Source organism: Dermacentor silvarum, chromosome 2 (assembly GCF_013339745.2).
Source record: "Dermacentor silvarum isolate Dsil-2018 chromosome 2, BIME_Dsil_1.4, whole genome shotgun sequence".
Lineage (NCBI taxonomy): Eukaryota > Metazoa > Arthropoda > Arachnida > Ixodida > Ixodidae > Dermacentor > Dermacentor silvarum.
The window spans coordinates 137,047,346-137,062,770 of NC_051155.1; the positions used below are offsets into that span (position 1 = coordinate 137,047,346).

The following is a 15,425-nucleotide window of genomic DNA, read 5'->3' on the forward strand; positions in this document are numbered from 1 at the left end:
TGCGTTACCATATCGCCATCAGCATTTAAAGATGGCCGCCTCGTATCTGCTTCGAGCCTAGCTGCCATAGCTTCCTCCATGTGCTGTAGTACGTGTGCTTAGGCATTAGTCTACTGTCTGTCTTCCCGATTGCTGCATTTGCTCTATCAGCACGAAGTGCCAAGTTCATCATGAGGTCACATTTAAAAGGAAAGTGATCATGTGTGCAGAGACGGACAGAAATCGGGCTGCATCATGGGGAGAACCCGAAACTTGCATGCGGGACTGGCACAAACAGAAGGAGAGGATTTTCAGCAGCAAAGTAACGTGGAAGGCTTTCAGTGGACTGAAGCAGGTTGTGTTCTGCGACGATGTGATTGCCTTGGCCTTATCTTGAAAGCGATCTGCAATGGGGAGAGAGTCCACCGCGCGCTGTGTTTTCGCCGCTTATAGTTCGCGTTGAAGCGAGAGGCGTACTAGCACGAAGGTCAATTCACTCGCCGCTGCTGCCGCGCTTCGTCACTCCAGAGTTTTGACAGCGAGTTTCCGCAGTCATCGAGTGAGATGTGTTCATGTTTGCTTGTGTGCATGTGGCACCGTGCTTGTTAATTTAGTTGGCAATGTTTACAAGTTTATACCGTCAATAAATCTACTATGCTTACTTCGTATAGCTGTCTACTAATTTGCTATTGGAATATGTGTTGTCTGTGCGCAGGAGGCAATCGTGCCGGAGCTGGGGGACGAGGAATGCTTCTCGGAAGAGGAGCTGCTAAAACACGGAGAATTTGTCGCCAAGCATGCTTGCAGCTACGATGAGGCTCGCGATTCGGACTATGAACCCACCGCACTCAGGGCCCCATGTCTTCAGCGGCTCGTCGACTTGTGCCGCATCAAGAGACTTGAGTAAGGGCTTTTGCACTGCACGGGTTGTCCAGCTTGAGGTTAGCTACCTAGCCAGTTCACTCATGATGCCATGTGGCTGTGGTGTCCTGTGCAAGGAGTTGTCCTGTGCAAGTGGGTGTGGCTTCAAATTATATAATCAATCCAAACACATTGCTTTAACGAGATTTCTGTGCTTATTAAAAGATTATGCAGAAACTCCACTGGAGTTGTCTAAGTATGCGTATGCATTGTGCCAAATGCCCATCTCCACGCATACGACGTGACGTATATTGTTTACCGGGATTGACAAAGCAGTAGACCGTTCATTAAATGTGTGCTTTATTGGCCTTGTAATATGTTTTGGTCCTTGATCTCACCATTATGAACCCTTATCGACACTTATTATTATGGAAATTATGAAACTCGATCCAACCGTTATTGACCCTTATCAATCCTTATCAGCATTAAGTCTTATTGTTCGTTACCGACCTTATCAGAATCGCTCTGACCCTTATCAACCTTATCAGACTTGATCCCACCCTTATAAACCCTTATCGGTCGTTAACAACCTTATCAGAATTGATCCGATCCTTATCAACCCTTATCTGTTCTTATCAACCCTTATCTGTTCTTATCAACCTTATCGGGCATGATCCGATCCTTATCAACCCTTATCGGTCCTTTTCAACCTTATTGGATTTGATCGGCCCCTTATCAACCGTTAGCAGTCCGTATCAACCTTATCAGAATGGCTCTGACCATTATAAGCCCTTTTTGCTCTTTAGCACCTTATTCATCTGTGTCGAACCGTTATCAACCATGATCAGACCCATATAACCCCTCATCACTCACTCCTTATCATCCTTATCAACTCATTGACTGCTAATCTGTCTGCCTTCCTCTTGTTTCAGTGTCAGTAAGGACACACCTCTGAGGCGTTTCTCTCAGCCCACTGACACCCTGGCCACTTGCACACCACTGGTCCAAGATGTGTTCCATGAGGCATTTGCATCCCAGATGTCCGAGGTCAGAGAAAGCAGTTTTGGCGAGACCAGGAGACAAGGTCGGCGCATGTGCCCTTCATGCAGGGGTTGGCTGCAGACAGTATGTATACCTGTCCTCTGACATCTGCATACCTGCTAATTCTCCCAAACTAAAGTTTACGAATTCAGGCTCATTCTACTATTTTGCTAAATTTCAGTCAAGTTTTACAAAAATTAAATGCTATTTGCAAAAGAATGTTTTCTTGTTGGCATCCATCCAGTCTATGGAAGTCTGCTGATCGTGGAAGGATACCAGTGGGGCCTGCTCCGAGCAAGTTTGTTCAGACAAGTTCCTAAAGCAGGCAAAATCAGCAACAACAAAGTCGCTGAAAAGGTCACTGATATAAAAACAGTGTATTGCTTGTCAATATCTGCTGTTCCAAGTTTGATGCTGCTAATGAGCTGTGTCAAGAGGTAGTCATTGTCAATAAAGTGCTATGCAACCCACAGAAGGTGCGTGCTGGGGGCAATGTTAAAAAATACATATATGAACCGTAGCCTCCTCCTTCTCCTCTTCCATTTTAGTGTGCTCAGGATTTTTAAAAGATCGTAATGCTCACAGGTTGACAGGTATGCATCTGTGAACATCCTTGGAATATTACATTCGTTGCTTTGATGCATGGAGAGTAGCCTGAACTAATGACATGTAAATGCCTTATTGTGTTTTTTCTTACTGTGCATTGCTCGCAGGGCGCCTCAGCCTGTAAGAAGACAATAGCTTGGTGTGGCAGTCCTGAAGATACAGGAACCGTTCTGGTTTACTCTGCAGTCATGATTGGAGATGAAAAGGTAATGACTCTGCATTCGCAGGGAAATTTTATGCAGTCTTGGTTGTACTAATGGGACAACAATGGAATAATTACAGCATAACCTCGCTGATTTAGGTTTTTCGTGGGGTCACAGAAAAATTATTCACAGACAAGGGGTTCTGCTCAGACAGCTATATCAGCAGGTTGTGATTAGGCTGGCTGCAAAACGGCAGGGATGCCATGCCATTCCACATTTCAGTTTTGCTTTCAATCTGATGGCTTCACTGCACCACTTTATATAAATTCAGTGTGGGAGGTCAACTTGTATCAGATGTCGCCATTAAAAGAAAGTGAGTAGCAAGGTAGACATGTGAAGTGTTGCTATGTTGTCAGATGTGGACGTCCGTATGCACACATGCATAGTGCGCACTTCGAAACCTAGCAACCCAAGGGCAATGTGTAAACGGTAGAGTCTGAAATTGACTTTGGCACGGAGCATGTGACGGGTGTTTTTTCTTGAGCCGTACACTGTTTCTAAAAGAAGGCCTGTTATTTCTAGGCCTCTGCCATCTCTTAGGCTGTGTGGCCAGAGGTGTTAGCAGCAAAAAAATCAGCACTTATTTTACTATTACCTAAAATGTGCTAACAGCTCAATGATGCAGTTTAGGGCACTTGGTGCAATTGCGAAATTGTAGCAGAGCAATAGTGAAGTGATGTCCGCCTTGCCTAAACCCGAAGACTAGTACCACTTTTAATGTATCTGTCCTCAATATGCTAAAACATGTTTTGGATTTTAGTCGAGATCTTGCATAACAGCTACAGTGATGCTTTTTATAAACTGTTAACTGGTACACCAAGGTACTTCTTAGCCCATTTTGAGGACACACATCTCGAAAGTGGTGCTAGTTCAGGATTTCTGCTAAGTAGACATGGCTTCACTGCTGCTCAGCTTCAGTTTTGCAGTTGCAACATGTGCCTTAAGTGAACTATTAAAAAATGATTAGCACATTGTAGTTAATTAATCACATTATTGTTGAAAAAAAATTTTTTTTCAACAAAGAAAATTGCACTGGCCCTGTCTAGCCATGTAGTCTAGCTGTGAAAACGACAGGAGCCTAGATATATGCAACAGCGCTTTTTTAAGCATTCTGAGGAAAAAATGCCTTGTACTTCAGACACTTCATTTCAGGTCGAACCCGATTGCTGCTGACTTTTTCATTCAGTCACTTCTTTAAAAGCGTACTTGAACCTGGTTTCTCTCTCAAAAGGCAGCTGCTGGAAAACATAATTGTCACCTAGTGCAGTACTAACAGATAAAAAAGCACTGGAACTTTCAAATTGAGGCCTTTCATCAGGGATAGCTCTTCACTTCTGCATGCAGAGAAGACTTAGGCATGTTACATTTTTTTTTTGTCACACATTGGTTGCTTCATCAACATTAAATGCCATGTTGGAAAATTGTTGACATGCTTCTAATAAATGAATGAAGGTTATCGTACTAAAAGCCTGTTCTTCCACGCTATTGAAGCATGCTACATCTAAATCATTTTTCTTAAGTGATGTTTCTGGAGTGAAGTAATTGAAAAATAATTGAAAGGAAAATCAATCTAAGTTATAAAAATCAGCAGGTATATTGCACTCATTTCAGAAAGCCCACTTGAGCCTGAGTTGTTGAATGATCGCCAACCTTTTGTAAAACGTGACTACTTGTTTGGGAGAAAATTAGCATAAAATGAGCAAAAAGAAAATTTAAAGTTCTGGAAAGATGTGAAAGTGTACTGTACTGTATTTACTCATTTCTGATGTGCAATTTTTTTCCGGAAAAATTCACAAAAGCTTGACGTGAGTTGAGTATGAAACTAAAGCTGCAGTAACTGGTGTCCATTTCCGAAAACACCTTTTCGTCTATACGCCGGTCTCCTGCTATTGACCCTTTTCACGGAGCAATTTGCACTAGAGGAACGAGATGGGCTTTCGGTGGCGCGCTGCACGTTGCCTCAGCTAAAGCGCACTAATACAAAACCATTACTGCTTTTGCCCTGCCACTGTGTGATCAGCTGTCGGAAATGCAACTGAGTGTTCACTAACGCACTGTACCTGCTCGATTAATGCTGCAAAAATCGGAATGACAGAGGGAAGACGTGTGCGGCAGGTGGCTGCAAAAATAATGACTTGCATATTAAGGATTCGAATCAGTCTGTGTGGCTGCTGCTACATAAGTACTGTCTGTGTTGCTGGTCCTTTGCGATGCATAGCTTTTATCGAGGATAAAAAAAATCCCTCATCCACCAGGGCTGTATGGGTATCCTCAAAAAAAAGGACTTAAACCCCAGAACGTCGCCAATTAAGCATGAGTACCACTCGTTACAAAAGGTAGTAGCGCCACTTACTGGCATAGCAAGTTTCTCGCACGTTATCTGCACACATCCACCTCTACTCACACGCGAACTTAACGCCCACTCTATTGCCAACGTATCAAGAATACCCAAGTGAATGGGGGCACACTTGAATAAATGTGCCGAAGCATGAGTGACGGCGACTACACCGACAACACACGAATGTTGTTACGGTCCGCAGAGCAAGCGAGTGACTAGCGATAATATGTGTTTGCTACAAGCTATCACAAAGTACAGAACATTTACGTTCCAAGCCTTATACGCAGCAAGAACAAATCTATCGCAACTGAGCCCACCCGTGAGTGATTAGGCTGAAACTAAACAATCAGATAGTGACCACACCGAGGAACTTTACTGAGTCAGAAACATGACAAACCACTGCTCCAAATTGTTTTCCAAATAAAGAATGAAGAGCAACCTGATACTGATTTAATTTATAAGCAGGAAGTTTGGACAGCTCAGAATACATTTCAAGCACCGCTTTTAGCACAAGCCCTGTATACGTTGCTCGCGCCATTTAGACAAGGCGTAATGAGCTCTGAAAGCACTTACATCTCCTCTAAAGCTGTTGCCAAAGCTTCGTGTCGTCCACAGAGTCACTGTTTACAATATTCGTCGAAATGGAAGTTTGCTGCGCCGCATCAGCGTCATGCACATGCATTGAAACACTGAGGCAGCTGAGGCAAGCAATGGACGCGTCAACACGTGATCAAACATGGCGGCTCCCACAGGATCACCGGGAAAAGGGTCAATAATTCTGTGTAATATTGGCAGTATGCGTAAGTAATGTAGTCTCAAAATATTGGCTCCCAAATATTGAAGAAAAAAAAAAATGCCTGAACATAAAGGGCCATGAAACACTCCTGAAGCATCTACAAGAACCATCGAAGGAGTAGTTTAGCATGTTGTAAACACAAGTACTGCCAGTACATTCAACGCCCGATTTTTCAGACTCTCGAGGGAACGTGAAAATGTCTAAAGAGACAGATGCATGCCTTTTACTGCCCTCAAGGGCTCAAATGGCCAGAGCCACATCGAAAATAGCTCTGAAGGCCTGTCAGTACACTTATTAGTTGTCTTGGTGCTCGTACTGTGACGGGAGATGGTGGGTGTGTGGCTGTATAATTAAGGAACTATGTGCCTTGGCAGTGGCCTCTTGCCACTCTTGGTACACTCCACTGCAGTACATTGCATATGCTTGACCGCATAACACTTGTATCGCGGCGAAGCTGACTTTTGGGAACCGGCATTAGGCAAAACTCCTTACACCCTTACCCTTGCCATGCTTTTCGCACTTCAAAGCCATTGGTGAGGATGATGAAGGCGGAGTCAACGCCATTGCTGGCAGTGGTGAGTCCTTTCAATGAAAAACACGGCGGCATACAGTGGTAGCGATTATCGAAGCAGCTATGCCTAGCATTGCAGATCCATGACAGCACAAAACTACCATGCACAAAGCACCATGTGGCCAAACACAAGTGGCTTCAGTGATCGAGGTGGCTACTGGCTTCCAGTGGATCGGCATGCGAGAGCGCTGGTTCGTGGCTGTGAGATAATCAAAATGGCGGTGGTGGTGGCTTTTATTAATGCTGTTTTAAACCAGTGGTCACTACAGAAAGTTCGAAAAACTGGACGGCGGAGGGTTTCAGTGTCCGAAATTTCAGCTGTCCTTATACACTGGCACTATGGGGTACATGGCGGTTGTGCGATGGCATCCGCATTATCTGGCATGTTTGAAAAATTGGATGCTGACTCTGCTATGCCTTGCGTGCCTTAGTATTGTTTTCTGCCCTTTCCTCTTTACAAATACTGTTAACTCCCATTAATTCAAGCGTTGTGGGACTAGAAGATTTGTTCAAGTTATCCAAAAGGTCTAATTAACAAATGGCAGCAAAATGAACCAATTCAAATCTTTTTTTCTTGATGTAGCCGGTAATCTTGAAGCACAACTCAACCTGCATGCGGCAAAGAGTGCCTACATGTTTAAATGCCAACTCAACATTGAACTGAAAAGTTCTGAAGTGTAGGGCCCAGCCTCAACATCATCCGCACACAGTTGCTCCAGTGGGGGGCAGTGTCGATAACATTGTTGTCATCACTCTTGTCACTGCAGCCTGTGCAGTCAGTCACGCTGCTAACATTGTCGTTACCAGCGAATGGCCCAAAAACCTCAACGCTGTCATTGGCGCTGTCAAAATTTTCATAAGAGACATTGCCCTAGGACACAAGCAAGTTTTCATTGCAGGACAGGTTGCTGCCGTAACTATTGTCATAGATGCTGCCTTGTCTGGACGTGACATCTACTCGGAGGACAAAGCCACATTTTTTTTAACTGTTGGCAATCGTCACAAATTGCGTAATGTATTTAAGAATTTCGTTACTACTGCGTGCATGGAGGGGTACCGTTGGGTGTTGGTTGATGGTCAAATTAACCAAAAAGGAACGCTTCCTTGTTCGAACTAAATCTGTTTTCCTTTTATAGCCAATGTATGGTTTCTCTCCAGTACTTTCCAGTGTGTTGAAATTAAGTGAAAAGTTGAATTGACTGAGGTCAAATATAAAGGAGTTAACCTTATCTGTAATCACATTGTTTGTCTGCATAAATATGGCTGAGTTTAAAAAAAATATTTTTTTCATTATCATTACTGCATGAGAATCTCTAACAGCATTATGTTGTTTAGTCACCTTAGACAACTAGAACATAAGTTGTAGAACATACTATATATTCATAATAATTCTTGTTAATACTAGCTTGTTTCCTGCGATGTCTTCCACACCTTGTTCATTTCTTGTTTCTCTGCACCCTTGCCTCCATTCTTTTTCTCCACCCATTTGTATCTCTCACATTTACCTTTTTTTAAAGTGTTATTCTTTGTTTCGTGCTTTTAAAGTCAGAGTTGTGGTGTTGAAGCATTTTGCTTTCTTCCATTTAGCTCTGTCTTCGCCATTTAAGAATTACAAAAATAAAGTGCTGTCAGACCAAGTTGTAGTTGTTGCCTTTAAACAGGAGTGCACTGCAACTTTGCTGCTACGAATAATTGTCAATTTCTTTGTTTTACATTCCTTCCCCCCTCCAAAAAAACAATAAAAAGGTCAGTTCTGGCAGCTTTGTCACTGCCTCTCGTCACAGCCATTGCTGTCCCAGGGTTGGCTGCATCATGCGCCTTTTTGAAAGCCAGGCTAGAAAGAAGATGGCACACATACAGTGGTTCATGTAAGTACTGTGCAAGTTTACATGCATAAAAAAAAATTTATATGGGAGGTAATTTGTGCACTGCAGTATTTTCGGCCATCAGCAACTAATGTTCTTTGAAAGCACAAAAAATGTCACAGTTTCGCCCTAACGGCGAAGCAATGAATGCGATAGCAACACAGCAATGTCATACGAAGTAAGGTGAGCGGCTTTGGTAACAATATGAATTGTAGTAAACATGAGCTGATTAAGTAAGCAGGTGTGCTGCGGCGTAAGTAGACCGGCATGAAGAGAGACTCGATGACCACGAGAAGGCGCGTGTGAAACGGTGGTGTTGATGAGAAGCGCTTCCCGTGGGCAGCGCGCGTGCGAAGGGACACACCTGTAGCGCTGCACTGCCGATCCGGGCAGCATTACATGTGTAGCGTGCGTTGGAAAATGTGACCCGACTATTACTAACTGAATGAACAAGCGTGGTGTGAGTGCGCACAAACAAACATGAAGAGATCACACTGAATGACTGCAGACAACGACTGTCAAAACGCTGGCAGCGAGCATACGCCGCTGCGGGCGAAGGTACGTGCGGTCTATCGCTTCAACAGCAACTGAGCCGCGAATGCACGGCTCATAAAGGTCAGAGCCGTGTGGAGATAAGAGAGGGTGCGGCGAGCGACGAGCGCGGTTGTTGGCAAAAGAAAAGTGCGCCCCCCCCCCCCCCCCCCCCCCCCCCGCTTCCTCCGGCGGTGGCTTCCCGCTTCCTTGCTTGCGCGCGGGAGAGATAAGAGACCGTGCGGCCGAGCGACGAGCGCGGTTGTTGGCACAGTAGAAGTGCCCCCCCCCCCCCCGCTCCCTCCGGCGCTGGCTTCCCGCTTCGTTGCTTGCGCGTCGGGGATTGAGTGCGTGCGTCCCAGCACGCTTGCGCTCGGGCATACGGCGCGCGGTGAAGATTTTATCTATACGGAACCTCACGGCGACGGCGACGACGACGGCGACGGCTACGGCGACGGCGACGCCGACGGCAGAAATCCGGTTGAAGTGTCCATATAATTGCTATCGCAATAATAAAAGGAAAAATACAGAGAAGCTCATGGAAATTGTTGGTTGGTCAAGGGTGGCCTAACTGTGACTTGCTAGCTCCAAGCTCTCACAGCTCTCACAGCTCTCCTTGGGCCTTTGGCTCACAGCTGGCTACTTGGTTAGGCAGTCACTGTCCATTCTCATAATAAATAAGTGCAGTGTTGTGCTAGTTTTTGTCTTGCTTTTTGTTTTCCTTTACGGATACCTGCCGCAACTTGTGAGTGACCTCGTTGCCTGACTAACACACGCAACGAGGCAAGATTATTAATTACCGTTTTACAGAGTGGACCATACCTCTTCCAGTGATACTTATTGCTCGCAGCAATAAATATTCTTAGAGCTGACGTCGATGGTTGCCTTATTCATCCGAACCGAAAGTAGGTGCGATTACCTGCACTACAGGTTGGGGAGTACTACGGAATGACTGTGTGTAGCCAGATGCTGAGCTCGCTGCACGCAGAGCGTACCCCCACAGGTGCTGGAGTAGAACAAAAAAAGTTATGTACTTGGATTTAGGGGCATATTTTAAGAACTCCAAGTGGTCAAAATTAACCTTTTTACTATAGCGTCTCTTATAGCACAAGTGCTGCTTTAGGATGAACTCCATCATTAAACAAAATGCTAAGCGATCCTTGGCAAAGCAACAGCCTGTGCCATTTGGTAGCGAATGAGGCAAGAGCAGACACAGTGAGGTTGATGAATGACAAAACAAATAGAAATACACCTGATCTCCTTTCTCTGTTGCTATTGTTGCTGGAAGATCTCTTGTGAGTCTACATGCTTATCACTTTGCTTGTCTCGCATGGCTCACTATTGAAGCAATCTGCACTTAGATAGCCCTGTTGAAAACGTGAAGTAGGAAGTGGCAGCTGGAGCTAGAAGGAAACCACTGCCTCTGTGAATGGGAGCAAGGGCAATGACTATTGTTCAGCGCCGACTTCTTCCCCCTGATACACTGAAAGGCATGGCTTCACAGTTGTGTGCAGTTCCAGCAATTGCTCGTGGCGAAAGACTGTGTGCGGCCTGTTGTTTGTAAGGGTGAGGTTCCTTTTGGCAGGGGTATTTCAGCTACTATGGGAGCTATCAGCTCACATTTAAAACAGAGACCATTGATGATATGAGATGATGGGCCACATTACAGCAGTGAAATGATGAATGCTGACTTCACTGCCTGTCTTATATAAACACAATGCTGGCCACTGCAGACATTGTTCTCCAGTCTCGTGTTTCTAGCAATCATTCAGAATGGTATTTGGCAAGGCCAGGCCAGTTCTGAATATATGTCTCACAGGCGTCATCAAACTGGCTTTTGCGGTAGCCTTGCTAGAGAGAATCTACAATATGGTCTGTCCACCCTCGCAAGAGACTTCTCTGCTAAAACTGTGCAGACTAGAGTCGTACTGTTAAGTAGTTTGGCACTAGACCAGCATGGTTTGTAGGCATTATCAGTGCACTCTTAAACACCTTTAAAGACGTGCAAAACATAAAACCATAAGGTCACAGGTTTAGGACATGACCTGTGGGGATGAATATAATGTGCTATAGATACTTGTAGGAAACCAAGGTACCATTTTATTCAGAACTGTTGAACATTCCAAGCATTTTCTGCCTCATCCGAGCTTTGCATTCGGTTACATTCAGGACTATGCTAGCTTGGCCACAGTAAAGTGTCTTAGATAATTGTTTTCTTTAGGGGCGGGTGAATATTCAAAGTTTCAAGACAGAGTTGAAAATTGCACAACTATTCATATTCAAAAAAGGAACTATTTGGTATTTTAGAATATTATAAGCTAACCAAATATTTTACAAGCGACTGTTAAAATCTGGTTACTTTTCTCCGTCTGCTAAAGTTAACAAATTATTGCAAATTATCAGAAGTGAAACAAGAAATGTTTTTGAAGCAATGCAGAAATAAAATTGGTAATACAAGCTTTGTTTTAAGTTTTGTGGCAGAAGCCTACATGACGACTGATGATTTTCGCTTGTCTGTCGGTTATTGTTCTTGGCCGTCTAGTCTTGCAGCCATTACGTCTGTTACGCTACAACCAGTGATACTTTTCTTACAATGGGCCCTTTTACATGTGTCTGCGGCATAAAAGTCATTCAGCAGCTTTCTTTCTTCCACAATTTCATATCTTTTTTCGGCATCTATTTAATTGACATTCCTAGAAAGCTAGTTACAGAGCAGCTGTTCATTCTTGGTTTGTCATCCGGCTCTCAAGATGTTCAGAGGCTATTTGTGCAGTTTTTTTCATGACAATTAGTTATCTTGTGTTTAAAACTGATCCATTGTAGCTTATAGCTAGCGGTCGTTCTCGCACTAGTTATTAGAGGCGCAATATCTTATTATACCGAAATAAATATCCCTTCTGTAAATATACGCGTCTGCATTTGGTTATTCAATATTCAATACTTACCATTCATATTTGATTCGTATTCGAAAGAGTTGATATTCGCCCACCTATAGTTTTCTTACCTCTTTCAAGCTCAGGGTAATGTGCCTTCCTCTTGAAGCAGGGTGGCAAAATTGAGCAACAAACATACTAATCTTTCATTTGAATTCGAGACTCATGCTCTCTTGTCACAGCATGAGGTTGATATGGGAGGGGATCATCAGCTGAACTTGCAAATGAATCATGCCAAGACCAATTATAATTAGCCTTTTTCATTGTTATTTTTTTCATACAGGTGCTCTTGTGAGACAGTTTTGGGTGAAGTTGCAGATCCATCAGAAATCTACTTTGTGTGTGAGTGTGAGGACATCCCTGTGAGCGACATTATTTCAGCATGCAATGTGAGTGTACATTATGCTGCAGAAAGGCATGTGTAAGGAAACTGACACAGGTTTCAACTTTTTATTCATATATTCTACTTTCCCTTTTCAAATGCAGGAATGCTCTCATCCGGCAGTGCTGAATTGATTTGAGTGGTAGTAGTTGTATTTTAAAAGAAGGAGGTAAATAAAACTGGCTGTTTATTTATGCGAGTTAGATTGTAAACATTTTTTTCCAGTTATTGTGAAATGTCTTTTAATTTAAGGGCAGAAAATCGGCTCAGCTCATCAAGCAAAAACTTGTCAAAAATGCGGATGACGAAACCAGCCCGTCCAGTGCTTTTTTGTGCAGGCCTGAAGATGATTTGAGCTCCTTTGTTGCTCCGCGCTTCTTCCAGATGGCATGCTTTACTTTCTGCTTATTGTAAATAACATTAGATTGCGCAAAGAGCTGCTGAAGAGTGAAGTTGGGAGCATAGACTCAAGTGTGTAGAGTGAAGCCCACCTTCGTTACTATGTAAACTTTTTTTTTTCTTAGTAAACTTCACCTTTCTCACAAATTTTTTGCTTGGTCTTGCTTTATATGATGATCAGAATCATTTGCACATGATGTTGGGAGCATACGCTAACTTGTGTGTAGTGAAGCGCACTTTTGTTACTTCTTTGTGACAGTAATTTTTCACATGGTATTACTTTATGTGACAGTCAGACTCAAATCCTGTCTTCTTTATTTCTTTACCGTCCTAAAAAGTTGGAAGTTTAAAAGCAATAGCCGTAGCACCAGTCTTATAGCTTTGTGACTATGCACATGTGCACACAACTCATGCACGCACTCACAGAGGGAGTGAGAGAAAGTTTTCGATGGGATGAATCTTGTCGGGGTCGGGCTGAACTCCTGCGGCACTGACAAGGTGGCCGAGAATAATTATCTGGTGATGGTCCAAAGTGGCACTTGGACGAGTTGAGTTGCAATCCGACGCGTTGGAAGACAGCAGGAATGGCAGACAGATGCATAAAGTGACTTGCAAATGTGGGCCAAAAGACTACCACGTCGTCTAGATAGTGTAGACAACTGGACTATTTATAGCCACGAAGTAGAGAGTCCATCATTAGCTCGAATGTTGCTGGGGCATTACAAAGGCCGTACGGCATAACCTTGAATTTATGAAGCCCGTCCAGTGTTACGAAAGCAATCTTTTCGCTGTCCTTGTCATCTGCAACGATCTGCCAATACCCAGAGCAAAGGTCTATGGATGGGAAGTACTTGGCTCAATGCAGGCAGTCCCGAGGTATCACCAATACGTGGCAACAGGTAGACGTCTTTGTGTGTGATCTTGTTCAGGTGTCGCTAATCAACGCAAAAGTGCCAGCTGCCATCCATCGTCTTAACAAGGACAACTGGGGACGTCTATGGACTAGAGGAATGTTCAATGATGCCTTTAGCCAGCATTTTATCCACCTAGTGCTGTATAACTTGACGTTGAGCGTGTGAAACGTGGTACCGATGTTAGTGTATGGGATTGGCAGCACCAGTATATATATGGCAAGTCACCATTGACGTCTGGCCAAGGAAACGACCACCAAAATTAAAAATGTTGCAATAAGCCTCCAAGACGTGGCAGATGTCAGTAGCCTGCGTAGGAAGAAGGTCAGGTGTAATCATCTTGCTTAGTTCGTGTGGTGCAGGATTGGACTGATGAGCTTGCCTGTGGATGATGGGGGAACTTCCGCGTTTAGTACGGATTCTTGCAATCGTTGATAGGTGAGATGTCAGCCAGTGACATGCCTCTCGGGATAACCTGCGCTAAGCAGTTAAAGTTGAGGAGAGAATGTGTGGTCCATTTGTCCGCAACAGTGAGTAGGGTATGTGGAACAGCGACGTTCCTTTTAAGCATTACGTGAGCACTCGTCCACACCTCATAGACGCTGTCAGGAACAGGCGGGAATGAGGTCAGAGTAACGTACCCTATGGCTTGAGGTGGCAGGTGGATGTCATCGAGGGAATATAAGTGTGGTTGTGTGCCTTGTGGAATGCCGCATCTATGGGGCAGTTGAAGTTGCATTACCCTGGACGTGCATTCAAAAAGGGCGAAGTGAGACGATAAGTATAATCCTAATTATAATGTCATGAGAGCACTGTTCCAAAACTGCAAACAAAACAGTTGTAAAGTGCCCTGCGATGCTTTCTGAGCACAGTGGATGTTTTTCCATCGGTGACGCGAAGAGTTGGTAATGCAGCAGGTGTGAGAACTTTGTTCAGCTGGCGCCATTGGGCATTCATCATAGATAATTGCATGCCAGTGTCGATCAACGCTGGAATATTTATGCTGTTGGCTGTAACATTAATCATGTTCAGCCTGGTTAGTGAGCAGAGGATCTTTAGGTCGAGTCGTCAATGCAGGAATATTTGACAAATTTTAAAGGAATCCTAGATTAATTTTTTGGCGATAGATGATTGGCTTGAGTACAGAGATACTGGTGGACCTGGACATGGCATATTCAGTGCCGTATTGCGTACCTGCACTTCAAGCTGTTGAATTATTCGACCTTGCTCTGGGATCTGCTAGCCCTCCTGCTTATCTCAGATTCAAATTGTAGAGCGGTTGTCCCTGAAAGAGCAGTCGGGTGTGTGATTTTCGAACTAGGAAAAATGTTTCTTCAACCGTGAAGCTTTCTTTCTGAGAAGCCCTTATGGGTTTCCTTTGCAGTTTCGTGCTACTCGTGGGTTTGATGACAGTTTTCTCTTTCATTCAACCTGAACATGCTTTCTTTTTAGATGAATGCCGTTTGTAGGCCTCGGCATGTATAGAAAAATCTGCTCGTAAAAAAACTGTAGAGTTGCAAATTGTTAAAACAGCTTCAGCTCTACAGTCAGTGATTGGCACCAGGGAAGTCACTTAAAGGACTTTTTTTTTTTCATGCATAGGTCAAGCGCAAGTTCTTCTACAGAGAGTGGTATGAAGAAGGTGGCAAGCCTTATACTGCCAGCATGTCAGCCTCTTGCCCCAAGGATGGCTTCACCTACTCAAAGATGTAAGTTTCTTTTATTTTGAGGTTTCATCCAGAATATGCCCAGTTTATACAGATGCCGCATTTATGTTTCAGTGGTTGTTGAGCGCTATTGCCATTAAATTTATGGGAACCTGCTCAGGCTTTATGATGGTTGCACTTATACCTAGATGTGAACTAATCATGACTACTAGTGTTTAGTTGTTAATAGTGCAGCAACATCAAACCGGTTTTGTGGAAAAACTGGTTATCTGGTTATTCGATTCACCAGTTATTCGAATTTGAAAACCAGAGTGATCGGTTATTCTGTTGGTTATTCGGTTA

General features: G+C 43.9%; 1 pseudogene; it reads left to right on the forward strand.

Moving 5' to 3' along the window:
- LOC119440419 (DNA (cytosine-5)-methyltransferase PliMCI-like) overlaps nucleotides 1-15,425 on the forward strand; it is a 232,638-nt pseudogene that overhangs the window by 64,082 nt on the left and 153,131 nt on the right.